At 39.3% G+C, this 18,889-nt stretch overlaps 1 protein-coding gene across 1 annotated transcript in view; it reads left to right on the top strand.

The window, feature by feature from the left end:
* The window catches only part of Enox1 (ecto-NOX disulfide-thiol exchanger 1), a 521,404-nt gene that overhangs the window by 184,189 nt on the left and 318,326 nt on the right, over positions 1-18,889 (top strand). Inside the window, exon 4 of the mRNA XM_077792681.1 lies at positions 6,688-6,794. The gene's annotated coding sequence lies outside the window, so the exon portion shown is untranslated. The remainder of the gene's footprint in view (positions 1-6,687; positions 6,795-18,889) is intronic.

Below are 18,889 nucleotides of genomic sequence, written 5' to 3'. Positions count from 1 at the left end.
GCACAAAATGTGTACTTGAAAGGCATGCCCTCCCAATGACCCACCCCCTCCACCCACACCCCACCTCTCTACAGTTACCACCAAATTAATCCCTAACAGCAGATTAATGCACCAGTTAGGTTAGGCTCTCATAACCCATCATTTCATCTCTAAGCTTTCTTGCATTGTCTCACACATGAGCTTTTGGGATACACCTCATATCTAAACCATAACACCAGTAGATAAATGGAAAATTAGGAAAAGTATTTGCAGGATACGATATGAGAAGAGATTAGTGCTGATTTCCTTGTTAAACAAGAGGCGCATATGTATCAATCAATTAAAAAGAAATAATCCATGGGCTGGGGTTGTGGCTCAGTGGTAGATGACTTGCCTAGCACAATGTGAGACACTGGGTTTAATCTTCAGCACCACAATAAATAAATAAATAAATAGATAGATAGATAGATAGATAAATAAATAAATAAATTTATATTAAAAGGTAATCCAATAGAAGAAAATATGGAAAGAATATAAATGGACAGTTCAAAAAATACAGTGGCTGACAAACATTAATGATGTTAGTGATGGAAACAAAATTAAAATATGACAGTATTTTTCAATTATCAGTTGAAGACAGTTGATGCTATTCAGTAATGGTGTGAAGCTGTCATGCTGTTTGAAGGAGTGTAGATGGAGAAAATATTTCTTGGTGGTGTTTTAGTTCAAATACAGGAAAATATATTTTATATTTTTTGTAGTAGTCAAAACTTATAACTAATCAAAAAGTACACTGATAGGAATATGGGTATTGTTAGTGTACCTATTCAGTAGAATGCAATGTTGCCATTCTATGCCAGTTATGCGGAATAATGATATATGAATATCATACATAGTATAAGCTCCTCTGGATAAAATAATAAGTATTTCCATATAGTTTAAGCATGTATCATAAAATATTCACATGTGTAAATATGCAGATACACATTTTTGTATATGCAAAGGCTGTACATGAAACAGTTTGTGGTCCTTATCTCTAGAAAGTGGGACTGTGATGAGAGAGAGCTGACATTTCTTGCTTAGGTTTTTTAACTGGTTGAAACTTGCAGTTTAATTATATATTACTTTTAGGAATGGACCATAGGGAATACATAAAGTACTTTACTAAAGAACATTGTTTTATTATTTCTAAAAAGTTACTTAACCTGATAAATTAGACATTTTTTTTCTTATCGTCCATGCTTCTGGCATGTTGTAATTTCTTTTGGAAATTGAACTTCTCTTTGTTACAAACTGTATACATTTTTCTTTTTTCTTTTTAAAAAATTTTTATTGTTGGTTGTTCAAAACATTACATAGTTCTTGACATGTCTTATTTCACACTTTGATTCAAGTGGGTTATGAATGTATACATTTTTCTAAGCTCCTTTATGACACCCCCTTCCACCATTGTTCTGTGTGGTTCCTCTCTACTGTAGCACCTCTGGCAATGAAGTTAAAGGGAAGAAATCCACAAGTTCTCTGCAGCCCTTGTTCTCATGTTCACAGCTTTGAATAGTTATGATTTGGCATAATATATGTATATACTTCAAAACAATAGAGGAAGTATATTTAAATACCAATTTTCAGAAGTTGTCTTAGCTTCCTGAGAGACATTGAAGTCTAAATCATTAGATTGGGGCCATAGACTTAGTTCCACATCTGTCTGAATTTTGTAGTCTTCTGTGTCCTACACAAAGTAAAATTGTGAACCAAGTACTGGATTCTGGTGTAGTTTATAAAGAACCAAGGTATAAAACCAGTTCTAAGAAGATAATTGAGCACTGAAAATGCAAAAGAAGTACAAAGGCACTAAATAAGGGGGCCCATGTTTTCAGGGCCCATTTTTGTGGCCCATGACCTTTGCACATTTTGGGGGTCAGCAGGCAGGGGCGTGTTTCTCTCTGAGAGCTATCTTCTCATCCATGTTCTGGCACAGCTGAATTCTGCAGAGATGTGCCAACAGGCCAGATGTGTGTGAATTTGCCAGAGTTAGCTGAAGGAGTACTGCAGTGAACTGAGAGAGTCTCTAGTAACATATTTTTGCCCTATTTATGGCATTCTTAGTTATGGAAGCCAAATAGTTCTCAGAGAAGAGGGATAAGTTTTCAGAAGAGTGAGAAAGAGAAGAGTTTTCTCATATTGTCTTTATCTTCCTTAAAGGGACCAAGTATGGGAGAGGATGTAAGTGGAAGAAAAGAAATGCTCTTTGATCAGAAAGGAATATCAGTCTCAAGACTATATTGGTCAGCTGGTAAATGGACGTCTGCTACTTTGAAACACCAACCTAAGAGTTTTATTAATAAAAATATGTTTCTCTTTAATCTCTATCTTTGTTGATTTCCCATCTGTACTTTGCCATATGATCTATTTTTGCCCCTGACCTGGAAGAGTGGAAAATGACAAAAAGAAAAATAATGAATAGTCGGTCTATCTGGTATGAAAGGTAAAAGGATCTCCCTGTCACAGGAAAAATAAAGTATGCCCTAGCAACTAAGGCAAATAGCTGAGTGATTCACTATCATCAGGTTAGAAGTGCTGGACTTCTCCCGACACCAGTACAAACCCAGATCCATCCTGGAAACGCTCTGGCCCCTTCAGAGTGTTGTGCCAGGGTGTTCGTCCAGCCTGACAGCCTGTCCAACCTTGCTGTGCCTCAAAGAAGTGAGTGGCCGGCTAATTGTTTTCAAATTAACTGCAGCTTGAACAAGGACACCCAGAGGAATTGTTCAGACTGGAAACTGCAAAATTCTTTCAGCCAGTGGAGCCCTGTCATCAACACGATAGCTGATAGCCTCACTGCTAAAAAACTGTCGGCAGAAAGGTGCTTCTGCCGGGCGGAAAAGGCATTTGTCAGCTGGACACTCTTTGCCTGGCATAGACATTTTGTGGTCACCCCAGAGGTCCCCAACTCTGCAGACCCTGCCTTTTGGACAGCTCTGCACTGGGTTGGTTTTCCAGCTCCCAGAGGGCACCTTGGGACCTTGGGGCAGCCTTCCCCTCAACATCCTTCATGGCAGGGCTCTTGCAGACAGGCTCTTCTCCCATCAACACCAGCTCTTTTTTTTTTTTCTTCTTGTGACTTCCCACGGTGGGGCACTGTACATAAATTCACTTAAACTTCAGAAGACAGGAGAGGGTGTGAGGGTAGAAGAATGTCAGTTTAATACTTAGTATAACCTGTGGCCTCCTAATGACACATCTCCCTATGTCTTGTTTCTCACCATGCCTGTTTTTCATGATTCCAGTCTCAAAATGAATCTCTACTTTCAGCTCACCTCCTTAAGTTGCTGAAATCTGGCAGGTTTGACTCTAAGGTATCTTAGGATGTTACCCTTGCCAGGGATGGGAGAGGCCGGTGAGGTGCTGTTCCTAGCACTGTGTGCAGCTCCTGAACCAGCTGGAACTCTGATTTCACTCAAAAGTAGAAGATCAAAGCTACCTGATTCTCATCTCTGCCATCCTTGCCCCTCCCAGATAGGAGGCCCCCCACACACTCATTTCTGAACCTGTCAGGGAGTTGCTACAAAAAGAGCCGTTCTCCCCCTGCCCCCTCTTGGAGATGTGACTTGCTCCTCATCTTCTGAAACCTCGTTGCTGTGGTAGGCAAGCTTCCTGATGGCCTCAGGCTTCTTTACCCAGGTTCACACCTCCATCACTTCTTGGTCACATCCCTTCCTTTGCCATTTCAATTCCCCCAGTCCTTCTGGATGAGGGAATGGAATGTACATTCTCCTGATTCTCCATGTTTCTCCCATCTTAAGGAAAAACTCTCCTGACTTGAGGCTCACACAGTTTTCCTGGCTCTTGGGGAGGACCCGCCCCTGGTCTGCAACATGTCCACAGGGCCGTCTCTTTGCATGGCATTGTGTACTTGCACCTGCTTGTTCAAACTTTCTCCATCCATGAGAATAAGTGTTCTTTTCTCCACCTACTTGAATCACATCTAGCTAGCTATTCCTTTGTGTCTCTTCCCAATAACCTCTGCCAGTAGAAATTTCCTTTCATCTTAGTGTATTCATTCTTTGGCACATGACCATATGTGGTAATTGTGACAGTTGACTTTTACTTTGAATTATAATTTACATCTTCTAATATTGTCGAATGTTTTAAGTGTTGTGTTACTAACATACATGCTTAGATTGTCAAGTTCTTGGAGGATAGAACCTTTGCGGAGCTTTCTTTAATATAATTATCATCATACCTAAGCCTTGTATTTAAATTCCTGAAAATGTTTTACTGAACAAAATAATTAATCATGAATGAATGTTTCAAGATGTTGGGAGAGCTTTGCTTTCTTTTGTTGCTGAATTTGCCAGCTATGACCTTTCTAAACAAATTTTCTGATGCAAGCTCATCATTCTAACTTACCATGAAGTTTGACAGATTTCTAGTAAAGTGTTTTGAACTCATCAGAAAAAGAATATTTTCGATTAAACTTTACAAATACCAAACAAAAGTTGTAGTAGAATTAAAATAGCGTCTGTATTCACCATCATCTCAACAAGTAGGAAAATACTGCAGCCTTAAGGGAAAGCCTAACCTTATATGGTATTAATCTCTGTAAAATGTTCCTTTTGTCTTTTTGTTCCATAATAGAAAAGAAAAATTGTTCTTGAGTTAAAAGAGAAAACTGGACCAGTAAGCCTAGAAACTTGTTTTAATTGCTCACTTGTTTTTCTAGGAGCATCAAAGAGAATGGGAATGATTAAGGGTTTAGGGGAAAAAATACTATTATTTATGTCTCATGATACAGTGAGAACTCACCACAGGATGCTTTTTGCTATACATTGAACATTCACTGCTATCAAAGTCCTTTTCATTTTAGGAAACTGTACCCAACTGAGTAATTTAAGTAGGGGAAGATTTGGAAGATTGAGAACTGTTAAACGTGGGAGGAGGGGGGAGGGAGATTGCAACCACTGATCCGTCCTCTACTTTGATTTCTCTGCCCTGTGCTATCTCTAGAAAGCAGTATGTCATCCCTCACTGCAGTGGAACAGATTCATACATATTTACTAGTTGCAAATTATAAATGTGCAGCCCAGAGAGTAGCAGTGTTCTTTGTCTTCCTACTTTTCTTCCTCACTAATGATTCAAAATTCTTTATATACTCAGAACCGGGAGATTGGTTTTATAGCTTGTCATATCCTTTGTACAACCAATTAGGTCTTTGTCACTTACATGGAATTTTATTTACCAGTTTGGAAGCTTGTATGGAGGTAGACTGAGGTTTTCTCCATCCTGTGTCCAGCCTTTGATGTAATGATCTATGAAGGTACTAGGAGAGATATTGATCCTGCTAATAGCTTCTGCCTTGCCACATAATGTTTTACATTTTACTCAGCTAAAAGACCATATTCCCTTTCTCCTCATCTGATTGACCATAAATGCTTTGGCCTTTCCTCGATAATTATCTCACTTACCAAAGCAGTGGGTAAAAGTCAAGTATTTATAGACTAATTAGTGAAGTCAACATGCCTAAGTAGGGTACTTTACATAATACCAAGAAATATGGTATAATACTATGAAATTAGCAAAATTTGGTATGAGGCAAAAAAGCAAGGGCCAGGAATGCCAATGGTGGAGGCTGGATGCTGTGGTAGCAGCTGGCTGTGGTGGCAGTGGGTTGTGGTGTGAGTGGCAGGACACAGCCAAGGTGCTGCTCTGATAACAGCATGCTTGCTCTGTAGCTTCTCCCCTTGCTCCTCATTTTTTTTTTTTAATTACGAAAGTTTTGGAATATTTGTGAGGTCTGATTTGACTTCAGGATTTTTTTTTTTTTTTGGGAGTTTACTATCTTATGATGCAAACAAATGTCTTTGGCATCATTTAAAACACTTGAGTTCTGGGGTAGAATGCAAGATCATTTTGTTGTATATAAAACTATATTACACTTTTGAAATGCATTCATTCTTGTCCATTGTATAGTTAGCTTGACTTTGAAAATTAGAAAAACACTGCTGATATGACAGTTGTGGGCTAGGAGTCAGAAAACTTAGTTTGGGTTCCGGCTTTGTAAGCAGTCACTACACGTCCTCATGCTGGCCACACAAGCCCTTTGGGTACCAGTATCCTCCTTTTGAAACTAGAGATACAACATATTATAAAAATCAAAGGGGATAATGAATATCCAATTACTTTGTAAATTGTACAGCACTGTAGAGATGAAATACTTTTTAAAACTCATTTACAGTTGCATAAGGGCCAGTGAAGGATTTCTTTCAAGATAAACGTGGGCAGAAATAGGATTGCAGCCTAGTCTGCTATTAAGTTAGTATGTTTTTGCCAGTGATCCGATGTATAGCTAGATCCTCATGTAACTTGCTTTCTGCACCCCATGTACATTTTAGACAGGGTGAAAGATCTCTTAGAATCTCCAAAGGAGGTGGTGGGATTTCTTTGGAAATAAGAAGGGATATCTCATTAGCTAGGACTCATGTGTAATGATTGCTATTTCCGCCAAGTAGTAGTCATGCATTCGGAAAGATCCTTTATGCTTTCTCAGAGTATTCTAGACCTAGAATGGGAAACAAAGCCAGCCACAGACCAGCAGTACCTCAGTCTGTCTGCCCCAAGTGAACAGCCCTGGACATCTGATTTATGCCTACTTTTGTTTGTTCGTTATCCTGTACTTCCTTTAATCCCTCTACTTGTCATCATCCACAGGAACTAACAATTTGCAAAACCAGACGGTAAAGCAAAATTGAAGCCCACCCATGACATCAAAAAGGGAGAAGGCAGGCGTATTTAAATGAGCCAGCTTTAAAGAAGCGGTGAGTACCTGCACGTGAATGAGGTGTGAACTTTCTGGCCTTGTCATCAAGGGCTGCCCAGGCTCAAGTGCTGTCTGTCTTATGTGTAACATTTGTTTGGTTTGGTTTTATTGGGGGCGGGGGGATATGTGCAAAACAAAATCATGTTGAAATGTTAATTTTGTCATGACTGTTCTATAGACCACTCATTGTAAGTTCCACAATTCAGCACATAGATGTTATTAATCTAGATACACAATTCTAATCCTAGTACAATTATCTGTATTCAATTTTGTTGCTATCAGTCATTTTTCTGTCTTCCCTACCTCCTGGTGCCCCTCACACCCATGTTTAGGTGCCAGTAGGTATCTAGGTATCTAGATTTTAGGTATCTAGAATTTAGATAACTAGATTGCCCCTGACATCCTAAATTTCCCAATTTATTTCAGGACCCCTCAACCCCTTTTTTTTGGTCCTATTTCCACCTACAAAATATCTCAGCCTCCAAAATTGCCTTTTCTTCCTTGGTATTATTAAAAACTGTCCCCTCCCCTTTTCTTACTACAACTGGCTAAATTACCAGTTGGTCACTAAATTATAACAAAGCATCATTCTAATTTATAATAAAGTGTCTCTAACCAATGATGCTCCTCCTATAATTCTCAATTCTCCCTTAATTTCAACATTAAAGGAGAAAGATGATCCTCAGGTATGCTGTTTACATGGCAAAACAATAATTTGTTTGTTTACTAGTTCACTACTTGAGTGGCTGGTCTTCCCTGGATGTAGTAAGATAGTGAAGGACTGTGAGGGTATGTAAATCCTTCTGGGTGGGTATGTCCTAGAGCTCACCTTATGACATGGGAACTTTTGGATGTCAAGCTCATCTTGGTTCTACCATTTAGAAACAAGTGATCATGTTCTCTGTGCCTGCCTGGTAGGCAGCAACAATTTCACAACAAATGGGGAAAATAATAATAATTACCAAGATGAATGGAAGCAAGCCAGGTATGAAGCTGCATGGAGAAGACAAAGCTGGAGGAGTTGAGTAATTTAGCCTGCAAGGTTTTTTTCTCACCCTGAGGTTCTGGGTAATTGAGAAAGAAGAAAAGCAGAATAAGTGATGGTATGAAATGGAAAGGGGAGAGGTTCAGGGAATACAGTGAGGGCTACATTTTTTAGTTAAAAGCCTCCAGGTTAATAAATATATTATGATGTATTGTTTACCTCCAGGAGCAGAGGTTAGCTCTTTTCTGTGGCCTCTAGGAGTTTCAGAAATCAATTGGCTTGTGGTCTCTCTGGCATGCCCCTCTGGAGATATCAGAGGACATCTCCCATAGTGAGGTTGAGCCTGTCAATAAATACTTACCCATTTTCTTTTTAATCATTTGTGACCCTAATTCAGAATGCTTAGAAAGGGTTGGTAAGAGATCAGAAATCTCTCAGAGGGACAAGGCTAAAGGTCCTTGCCTTTTCCTGCTGAGGTTGCAGACAACTCAGGCTTCAGATGGAGAGCTTCAGATGGAGACTGGGGCAGGCCAGCAGGACACTGAAATTCAGAGAGGCTAAGGACAAACCCCAGCTCCTTCTAAAACGAATGATTCCTAAACTGAAGAAGCAAGTGGGGGAAAAATTAAATGTGTGTGAAAATAATTTAAGTACAACAAGCTTACTGCATAAAGTTCAAGTTGAAACCACTTCATCTGTCTGAGTTAGTGCACAGGTGTGGCTCTGTCAGCCCATCCTTACCTGCCCTGATCATGGCCAGAGAAGAGGACATGTAGGGAATCGCTGGAAAGCTGGAACAGCTTCTAGGGCAATTATGCCATTATAATATTGGGTGCAATTTAACTTGGTGTTAAGATGCCATTTTTTTTTTGCTTTGCAGTCATCATATTATCAAATATAATCATCCATGGTTGCAGCCTATTAAACCCATAACTATCAAATTTGACTAAATGGTAGTGTACCTTTTAAGATAAAAATGATTTTGTTGTATAAAAATGCTTTGTAGCTTTAAAAGGTCAATAGCTTCCTAGAGCAGAAATATGCCATGTATTTTTAGAAGATAAATAATCCCCCAAACTTGATTTAATTGCTCTATTTTGAAGGATCTCCATGGACAAATGTCAGCTCTGTTCTGTTAGGTGTGTTATGCTTGGAGGAGGACTTGAGAAAGCATTTCTTAAATCTGCAATTTTCAATTTCATTTTAAAAATCCAAACAATTATATTTAGGATCTTTTGAAGTGTTTTCTGAAGTTTCTTATAGAAAAAGAAACCATATCTTAAGTGATAAAGGTATTTGAGGATGTTACTAGGATGAAACACAATTTCACAGGGTTAACTTTACAAATACGGATTGTTTATTATCTAAACTCTTAAACAATTAAGAGGCATATTTTGTGATATAAAACCCTTGCCGAGCACAAACTGATGATTTAAATTACTATTGTAAGACCTTAAAAGGTTCATTGGTGGAAGATGATTAATGCTCCCTTCAAGATAATACAAAATGCATCTCCTTTGCTATGTACAAATATCCTAAAAATAACTATCAGAATCCTTGTGAGGAAAAGAATTGTAGTAGGACTTTTTGAAATATAATTGTCAGAAACTTATTTAAACTCTCTGAGGCTCTTGTTTCTTATATATTAACAAGACCAGTAATAATTTAACCCTCTCATAGTTTGTATGGTATTAACTGAGGCACTAACCCTCTCAGAGTTTGTATGGTGTTAACTGAGGCACTGAACAGCCTTGAGATGTGCAGTCACATCTTATCTCAGGCAGGGATTCAATCCACCTTATCTGGAGTCAGTAGAAGATAACTGTGTAGAGGGACTACTCTTAAAACTCCCCGAAATTTCCCCTAAAGAGCAGCACGCGTGGTTCTCTGCCTTCTTGTGCCACCCATTGAGAAGTCTAGCATAGTCCATCATCTCTCCAGTGTGAAACCAGATTCTCACAGCCAAGCATGGGAGGTAAATGTCAAGTGGAATGAGAAGTTACATTTGGGTGACTCCACTTCTGTGTGGCACACCTAACTCCATGCATTGAACAGTTCACAGTAATTGACCTTTGCCTTGACACTCACACATTGGTATAAGTCTCTCCTGAAACTGTAGGCCCTGGATGTGATATTCATTCAGTACACCTTTAAACGTCTTGATCAATAGGGTTCAAGTTGACAATGATGGTTCTAAAACCTGAGATGCTGAAAGTGGGTTATTATGGAATAATGCTCATTTCCATCCAAGGCTGAGGAGGAGACCTGTGAACATTGGGCTCAGGGTACATATATAATTTGCAGAATGCAAAGGAGTATTCTCTAGACTCCATTTATGTAGTTAGTGTATTTTAAGTAGTGGTAAATTTCAGCAATGTTAAAAATAACATCATCTGAATAGTCATGCATTGGTGTTCCATAGGCTGTTTTTACATGAAGTATCTTTGATCATAATGGAATACAAAACCTATATTTTTGTGAAGTCAGAAGATGAACTTAGGGTATAACTGAAGTTGGGGATGAATCATGATTATTTTACTAGGCTTGGTGTTGAATAGAGGAGTTAGCACTTCCTAATGAATTATTTTAAGTTCCTTTAGCAGTTAATATTTTACTGTTCTTGTCTGAGTTCAGGCCTTCAAGACTAGGTAAAAATGCATTTCTCAGTTGCTGAATTTTCAAGTTTTCATCTACAAGATAACAACATCAAAGACTGAAGTTTTGCTGGAGAGTGTTTCAGAATTATTTCAGAATAAATTCAGTATAACTGATATTATAGTAGGCCTGTCAGTATACCCCAAGAAAGAACTGCCTCCATCAACAACAGCCCAGTTTCGTAAATTTACATCTTTTGTGGCAAATATTGTCCTAGGTGTCAAGGACAGAAAAAGAAAAGCAAAGAGGAAAAACAAAGTTACAAAAAGTGTGGTAAATTTTCAACTGAGGGAAGCATGAATATGTTGTGGGACAATCACCAAAAAGAGAGAATCTGGGCCAGCTCTTTGGTTTTTTAATTAACCATTTCTAAGTAAACAACTCAGTGGAATTTGGAGAGTGTGTCTGCAGAAGATAGTACCTTGATTTGCCTTGAAAGGCTTTTGAGGAAAAGAGGAGGAAATAGGTAAGTGGAGGCAGCAGATGGATGTTACCATAACATTTGGTCTTAGAGGGCAGCTTACTTCCCTGGTGAAAGCACATCAAGTTTTCCTGTGGAAGCCAAATCACACCCTATTGTCCTTGTGGAATCCAAGGGATGCAGCTGCAGGAGCGGGTCCCCAGGGAGGTCCTGTGATCCAAGCCAGGCTTCTGAAACCTAATCCAAAAACATTTGTTGAGCTCTAGGAGGAACTTTTGTTTTGTTTTGTTTTGTTTTAACAGTGAGATTTTTAGTTACATGATTCATTGTAAATCTGGAGCTTCTAGAGTTATTTTGTTTTCAGTTAAACATACCCTGCTTAAAGTTGAGCCAATGCAGAGGGCAACAGAGTTAAGAGGTGGAGAAAGGTTCTCATGATGTAATATCCTAGGTCCACCCATACCTGAACCAAAGGGGCTTTGCATTTAAGTCTGTCTCTATTCCCCCCTTTCACTTTAGGTGCTTGGAGCTGGCTTCCTGCCACTGGCAACTGGAATAGCATTGACAAAGTTGGTTTTTTTTTTGTTTTGTTTTGTTTTTGCAGGGAGGGTTTAGGAATTGTTTTGCTTTTAAAAAATTTTGGTTATTTTGACTTAAAAAGACTGGGAGTTTCCACATAAATATATTTTGAAAGAGAAATTTTCTTTTTCTCTAACATCTTCCAAATATCAAAAATTGAAGTTCAGTTCTAAAACCAGTGTTCCATTTCAGAACAGAATTTTGTGTATCAGTTACACAAAACATAGAAAGTCATTGTTTTTCTGCAAAAGGTTTATTGTGTTTTTATATAGTCTCCAGCTACTCTCTTGCTAGGTTTCTGGACATGGATTCCTCCAGCTGTGGGGAAGTCAAGCCTACCACCAGGTTAGGGTTGCACCAGCCTCATCTGACAGCACTGATAGCTGTCTTTCTTCTGGGGTTCACAGGATATCTCCTTAGTACCAGAGACCCACTTTCTGGAGTTGCCTCCTAGGAGATAATCTCTTATTCAGCCCTAGTACAGGTTCTGTGAGCCATCTGAGGATATGTGGACAGGACATATTTCAGTGCGACCATGCTTGATAATATCTGACCAGTGTCATTAACTCGAACTTGTCATTTCAAATTGTTAAATTTCTGGATTTTGTTGCTGACCAGTTTTTCCAAACCAAAAGCATTCCCTTTAAACCAATATGAATAAAACTAACCAAAATTGCACCTATATTGGTCTTATCTGGTGATTATTTAGGAAGTTCACTTTCAGATATTTCTCTTTGATGTCTTTAATCAGTTACCCCTGCCAATCAAAGATACCTTTTATCTTCACACATCATTGATGAATTTTTAAAAAAATTTGCTTCCTCTCATTTACTTATCCTCTCATTTACCTGGAAGCCCATAGGAGGTTAATGTGTTCTTCCAAAAGGCTCCCTGGCTGTTTGAAACCATTTCCTTTCCATGCTGTGTCCCTGATTTATCTGCATTTCAGGAAACCAGAATAGGTACAGACTTAAGAACATGAATTTGACAAAAAATGGTTGATTGTGTTGGGAAAATCTTTCCTCCTGGAAGCAAAGTTTGAACCTCGCTAAAGAGCCTTGTTGCCCAGTTGGTCTGTGGACCTGGGCTGGGGCTCTCAGAAGATACTCTGATCTAGTTCAGAGGCAAGAAGATGGGCCAGGCCGACTCTTCCATGATGTGTGGCTGGCTGAGCCAGTTTCGCCAACAATGAGCTTGCAGGCGCTGTTGAAACAGTGATCCTCAATTGGCCCACAAGGAACTGTTGACATCTCTGTTGAGGCACTTTGTGGAAGGCACTCATTTCCAGGGAACCAATCTGACAAGGGGACTTGGCAACTCAGTCCTCAGGATGCAGTGAGAAGGATAGTTCAGATTAGTCTGTACTGTTTTGGCTGTTTTCTGGTGTTGTGTGTTTCTGTTTAAGCTACTAGGAAGAATGAGACGGATAAGTGAGAAGTGTGGTAGTAGGTGACAGATCTTACTATTTTATTTTTAGACACAAATTGTCATTGCAGTTCAGTCTAGATTGAATTGCAGATAATGAAAAAGCAGAAACTGAGGTTGCAGGGAAGTTATATCTGTGCTGTCGACATCTGTGTAGGCCCAAAAGGAATGAGTCCTTAGAATGTGGTAAACTGAGGACACGCGGAGAGGTGGCAAAGGGTATTTAGTTTGATTCAGATTCCTTCCACTTGTTTACCTCTGCAAGGAGAGTGACAGGAACTTCATGCCACCCACAAGCCCCTGCGTGATATGACCCTGCTGCCACCAGTGGCCTTTCTCATGCCTGTGCCCATTGTTCACCATGCTTCAGAGATGCAGGTGGAGCGTATCTTCCACTGACACCACAGGACATTGCATCTTCTGCCTGGGAATCTCTTGACCAGAACTGAGGCTTGGCAGCTCCTTCTCACCCTTTAGCTTTCAGCTGGAATGCCAACTCCTCTGAGGGACCTTCTCTACACCTACCTAAAAGTGTCTCCACTCCATAGCCAGTGACCACATTTTAAGTTCTTCATGGCACTGACCATTATTTGAAGTTATTCTCCTAATTTTTTTGCTTCTCTATTTTGGTCTTTTCCTACTAGAATACCTGTTTTATGAAGGCAAGGATCTTTTTAAAAAATATTTTTTCAGTTGTAGATGGACACAATATCTTTACTTACTTATTTTTATGTGGGGCTGAGGACTGAACTCAGTGCCTCACACAGGCAGGGCAAGTGCTGTACCATTGAGCTGCAACCCCAGCCCGAAGGCAAGGATCCTGCCACTGTATTCCCAGCACTTCAGTATTTTCCAACACAACATAGGGTCTCCTTTAACACTGAGCATATAAACTTCCCACACCTGTTTGAATTCTGACCCATTAGTTTATGATTCACACATAAACAAGCAGTTTCATTGCCCTTTTCCATTATGGGGAAAATGTCACCCTCCACACACTGTGCCCCCCACCTAATACCCATTGGAGTCCCTGAAACTCAGATAAGGTGACTGGTTTTAGTTAGTGAAAGTGGAGAGATGATTTTGGACACTAACGATTAGACACATATCAAATCCTTGCATAGAGGTGACACCCTCCTGTGACATGAACAGCCATCTTCTCGAGCTGCAGAGCAGACATATTTTTACACAGCATGGGCATTAATTTAAAAAATCAACAGCTCCCTAAAAGTTTTTGTCATCTCTCTATCTTCAACTTTGCTTTATGAATCATGGTTCTAGCCCTTGGGAAGAAAAGCAGAAGCAGGTGTCCAGAAAGCTTAGCATCCAGGTGACCTCACAGTGACCAGGGCCCACAGACCAGGCCTCCATCTGAGGCTGCTCAGGGGATCTGATTCCATCACATTTGCTCCACCCTTGGGGCCTTTTATTTATGTGTGTGAGAGAGGAAAGAGAAAGGAACTTGACAAGAAGATTTTTTGTGAGGCAGTTGAATAGCAGAATAGACAACAAATGCCACCCCAGGTTAAGCTGGAAAGGCTAGTTGCACAAAAATTGCATTTTTCATTATTATTTTAAAGATGGAAGGATGGGAAAATGCAGCAGCTTCCTACACCTCAGGTCCTTTAGAGGTGAGTGTCAGCTCACTGAAACACACATGGCCTGTTTCATGTGGTGACACAGATACTTTGATTTTAATGATATCTGGAATTCATTTTGAGATAGAAAAGAGATGGTGTTGAACTCTGTGCTCCCTCGGCCCCTGGACTCAGCCCTGTGGTTGCCAGAGCATGGGGCTGCCTGTGAGGTCTGCTCAGAGGTGCACCTGCCCCCTAAGGAGGATAAGGATTCAGAGGACAGGACACTTGGAGAAGGGTTAGGGGCGTAGGGTGGTGTTTATATGCAGAAGGAAGAAAGTTTTTTGAGGAAAATAACTACTGGCTTCTGTTCAAGATGGTTGATTGTAGGCTTGCTTCAGAATGAACCAACTCCTCTCTCTTATAAACTCATTTATTTCTTTTGAAGATAAGCAAAAATCTGACTCCCTCCTCAGCCTAAGCGCGCCTCTGGTCTTGACCGGCAGGTGCTTTCAATTACTGGCTTCTGCCTGAGCTGAGATGTGTTAAATTCCTGCCAGGTAAGGAGAAGCTTGCTTGATGAAGCTTGACTTCTGTCCCCTTATTAGTTGGATCATTTGGAAAGTGGGTGGTTCCGATTGTGGTTATGTTTCCAGTCCAAAAAATTAACAAGCTAATGTGGGCATTATAATTGGTTTTTATAGTTATTTTGGCAATGAGCGTATTCTCTTATCAAGAAAACAAAACAGCACCCTTTCTGCATTCAATTCTGTCAACTTTTATTAAACATCAACTGTGTGTTGGGCCCTGTGTAGGCCCTCAGGGGAGGAAAAGTGATGAAATATGCTCTTCACAACAGTGGAAAACAAGATGCTGGCTTCTGTGTGGGGAGACAAAAGACACTGTTGCGGCCGAGGCTCTCATTTTATTGATTCAAAAATGCTTATTTATTGAATGCTTAACATTTGTCAGGCACTTTGCATGAACCTCCCCCTTGCAGCAGTCTGGTTCAGGGGATAATACTGATGTTACAGTCAACGAAATGGAGGCTCAGAGAGAGTGAGGGATTCCCAAGCTCATACAACAAGGAGGGACTTCTGATGTTTTGTGTGTCTATTTTTCTGTCGGATGACAATTTAGATAGGAAAGCACTTTTAAATAAAAACACCTCATAGGTTGATTAAGGTCATCTACAAAAGAATGAACTTCATAGTCTTAAACAGCTCTGTGATCTAGCATAGCTCAAAGATTTTAGAACTTTTAACAGAGAATCAACATCAAGAATTTCTGAGAAGTTGGAAGTAAGGTTTTCTTTTCTGCTTCATTTTTAGAAACAGAAGCAAAGAAAACTCAGTGGTTTGTTCTGAAGGTATATAACACAAGTAAAATAACAGTTTTTACTATTGGAAGGAGGCAGGGGACCTTAAATACTATAGCTTAGTGACTCATTTTACTACAAACCATGGTGCAAATGAGAAATCAATAGTCAATGTACATATTCCTACACAGTTTACTCATGTGTGTGAAACAAAGTTTCCATGAAGTATTACTTCACTTGCACAGCTGCCATGATAACACCCCCCTTGCTTTCCCCATCCTGTGTTCCATGCACAACATGCTTACCCCGCCCCCACTACATATACTTGTTGCTGGAGACTGAATGCTGGGTCTCCCCCAAAGGCCTATGTTGACATCCTAATCCCCAAATGATGTTATTAGGAGGTGGGGTCCTTGGGATGTCATTAGGTTATAAATGGGAAACTGCCCTTATAAAAGAGACCCTAGATAATTGCTCCCTCACCTTCTGCTATGTGAGGACTCAGCAGGAAGGCAGCTGTCCTGAACCTCATGAGACCCTCACTAGACACCAAATCTGACCTCACCAGACACCAAATCTGTTATCACCCTGCTCTGAGAGCTCTGCCTCTAGAATGTCACACATCTGGTTCTCACAGGTCTGTGGCATTCTGTTACAGCAGCCAGAGTGGACTATGGCACCTGTACTTTAAATTTTGAGGAACTCTGCCATCGCCACCACTTCATCTTCGCAGATGAGGGATGTATGTCCTTTGTCACTGGCACTTTGCAGGTTTTGACTACTGAGGGGAGTTTCTCCCAGTAAATGAAGCTTTCATATTGTTCAAAAAAACTTCAAAAAAACTTTCTCTCTCTCTCTCTTTTTTTTTTTTTTTTTTTGTGTGTGTGTGGAAGGGATTGCTTTTTGACCTACTTTTTTACAACTGGAAAGAGAAGAAAATTTTGTCAGTCTCAACAGTCTTACAATTCCATTAGAAATTTTACCCTTTTCATTTTAGAAAGAACTCAAAACTTGAAAACCTAAATAAACTCCAGGCCCAGTAAATGATTGGAGGGTTATCATTTCAATTACAAGCATGGTTGTGTAATGGAAATGCTTCTTTTGAAAGCAGTGGTACTGGAGTTTTGTGTTAGGGAAAAATAAATTATGTTTTCCCAGGATTGTCTATTTCAATTTTATTTTCTTGAAAAAACAGAATATAATGAGACTTCTGTGTATTAATTTTTTTAGAGCCTCTGTCATCCTGGTCTCACTTCTGAAGTTTTCTCTCTGAACTGTATTGTGTCCTTTTAAAGGAAAATAGTATGTGGTGCACTGTTTATTTTATTTGAAATCATTTTTAGCCTAAAAACTGCAGGAAAAAAAGTGATGTCATTAGGAGGTGGGGTCTTCAGGAAGCACTTTTCCTTTCACCAGGACCCTCCCCTCCCCTCACCACCTAACAGACTTCAAAGCTACAGAATTGGAACTATGAGAGATTTCTAGAGCTTGCCATTTTAAAAGTGTTGTAAATAATGAAAATAAGATAAAATAACAGCCAGTGGATTTGATAAGTGGGCTATAAATATCAGACTTCGCTGTAAGTATAAATTCACTATAAACACTTCCATTAGCATGTTACTTGATACAAATCATAGACATCATCCTCTGTACTACCCTTACTCCTCACAGGAGGTACCACTATCCCCTATTGAGCCAGGCACAGTGGCACACACCTGTAATCCCAGCTACTCGGGAGGCTTAAGCAGGAGGATCACAAGTTTGAGGACAGCCTGGGGAACTTAATGAGACCATGTCTCAAAATAAAAAATGAAAAGGGGTGGGGATATAGCTTGGTTGTAGAGCATCCCTGGGTTCAATCTCATATATATATATATATATATATATATATATATATATATATATATATATATATATATATCACACAGAAAAAAAGCCATAACATCCTGTTGATTAGCCCTCAACAACAACTCATTTTCTAAGTACTTCTATTTCTCAAATCAAAGATACTACTTTATTTTGGGGGAGGAGGGTCTTTAGAATACTGAAATGGTTGTCTTATCACCTACTGAACTCCATCCTTGCTTCCTATAATCAATTTTTACCCAGACACCCAAATAAACAGTTAAAAACACAGGCTGGGTTATCTTGTCTTACCCCTCCTTTCCTCTTATATGTCATTTTGTATAACCCTGAGGATCGGCTTCCATTTCCATGTGATTTCCCTTCTCACTTCCTTTCCCTCCCACCTCTCATCCCTGTTAATGTAAATCTTCTTCTCAAGCTCTTCGTCCCTACCCTGTCCTTGTTTACTCCCCTTATATCAAAGGAGTCATTTGGTATTTGTTTTTTTAAAGATTGACTAGCTTCACTTAGCATAATCTGCTCTAATGCCATCCATTTCCCTCCAAATTCTATGATTAAATATGATGTATTAAGAACTATGTAATGTTTTGAACGACCAACAATAAAAAAAAAAAAAAAAAAAAAAAAACAGGCTGGGAGTGTAGCTCAGTGATAGAGCACTTGCCTAGCCAAGCAGGAGGCTCTGGGTTTGATACCCAGCATAGCAAACAAAACAAAATGTAAATTCAAACATGGCATTGCCATACACAGTAGGAAGTACATTTCTAACAAAGTCAACAATCCCACAAAGCTCAACAGGATCCAGTTTATGACCATTTCTCATCACTTCTTGCATCTTTGACCTCCTTTCCATTCCTTTAACTCTCTGAGCCTATCCTTCAGCATACCTTTCTATGACAAGTATCATGAGCTTAGTTTGTTTGAAAACATACACCTTAAGAAACATTTATTATATTGCTGTTACTTTATGTACGTTATAATGCTACCTGTTTTAAAAAATGGAAAGAAGGTTGATTGAGGACACTGTAGGTTTCAAAGCTTTAAATTTTGTATTATCCTCATAAACCCACATTTGTAATTGGTACTTATGTTAAGAAAAGCTGAAGGGATAGTAAGATAGTAGACCTAAATCCAAATATGTTAGCAATGAAATTAATTGTAAACAGACAAAATACTAAAATTAAAAGTCAAAGATTGTTGGAATAAATAGATAACCTACAACTTAATGATACTGTTAAGAGATATATCTAAAATATTAGAATGTAAA

This window comes from Urocitellus parryii, chromosome 2 (genome assembly GCF_045843805.1).
Source record: "Urocitellus parryii isolate mUroPar1 chromosome 2, mUroPar1.hap1, whole genome shotgun sequence".
In the NCBI taxonomy this organism is placed as follows: Eukaryota; Metazoa; Chordata; class Mammalia; order Rodentia; family Sciuridae; genus Urocitellus; species Urocitellus parryii.
The sequence above is the reverse complement of the archived record's forward strand: the minus strand, read 5'-3'. Positions and strand labels throughout refer to the sequence as shown.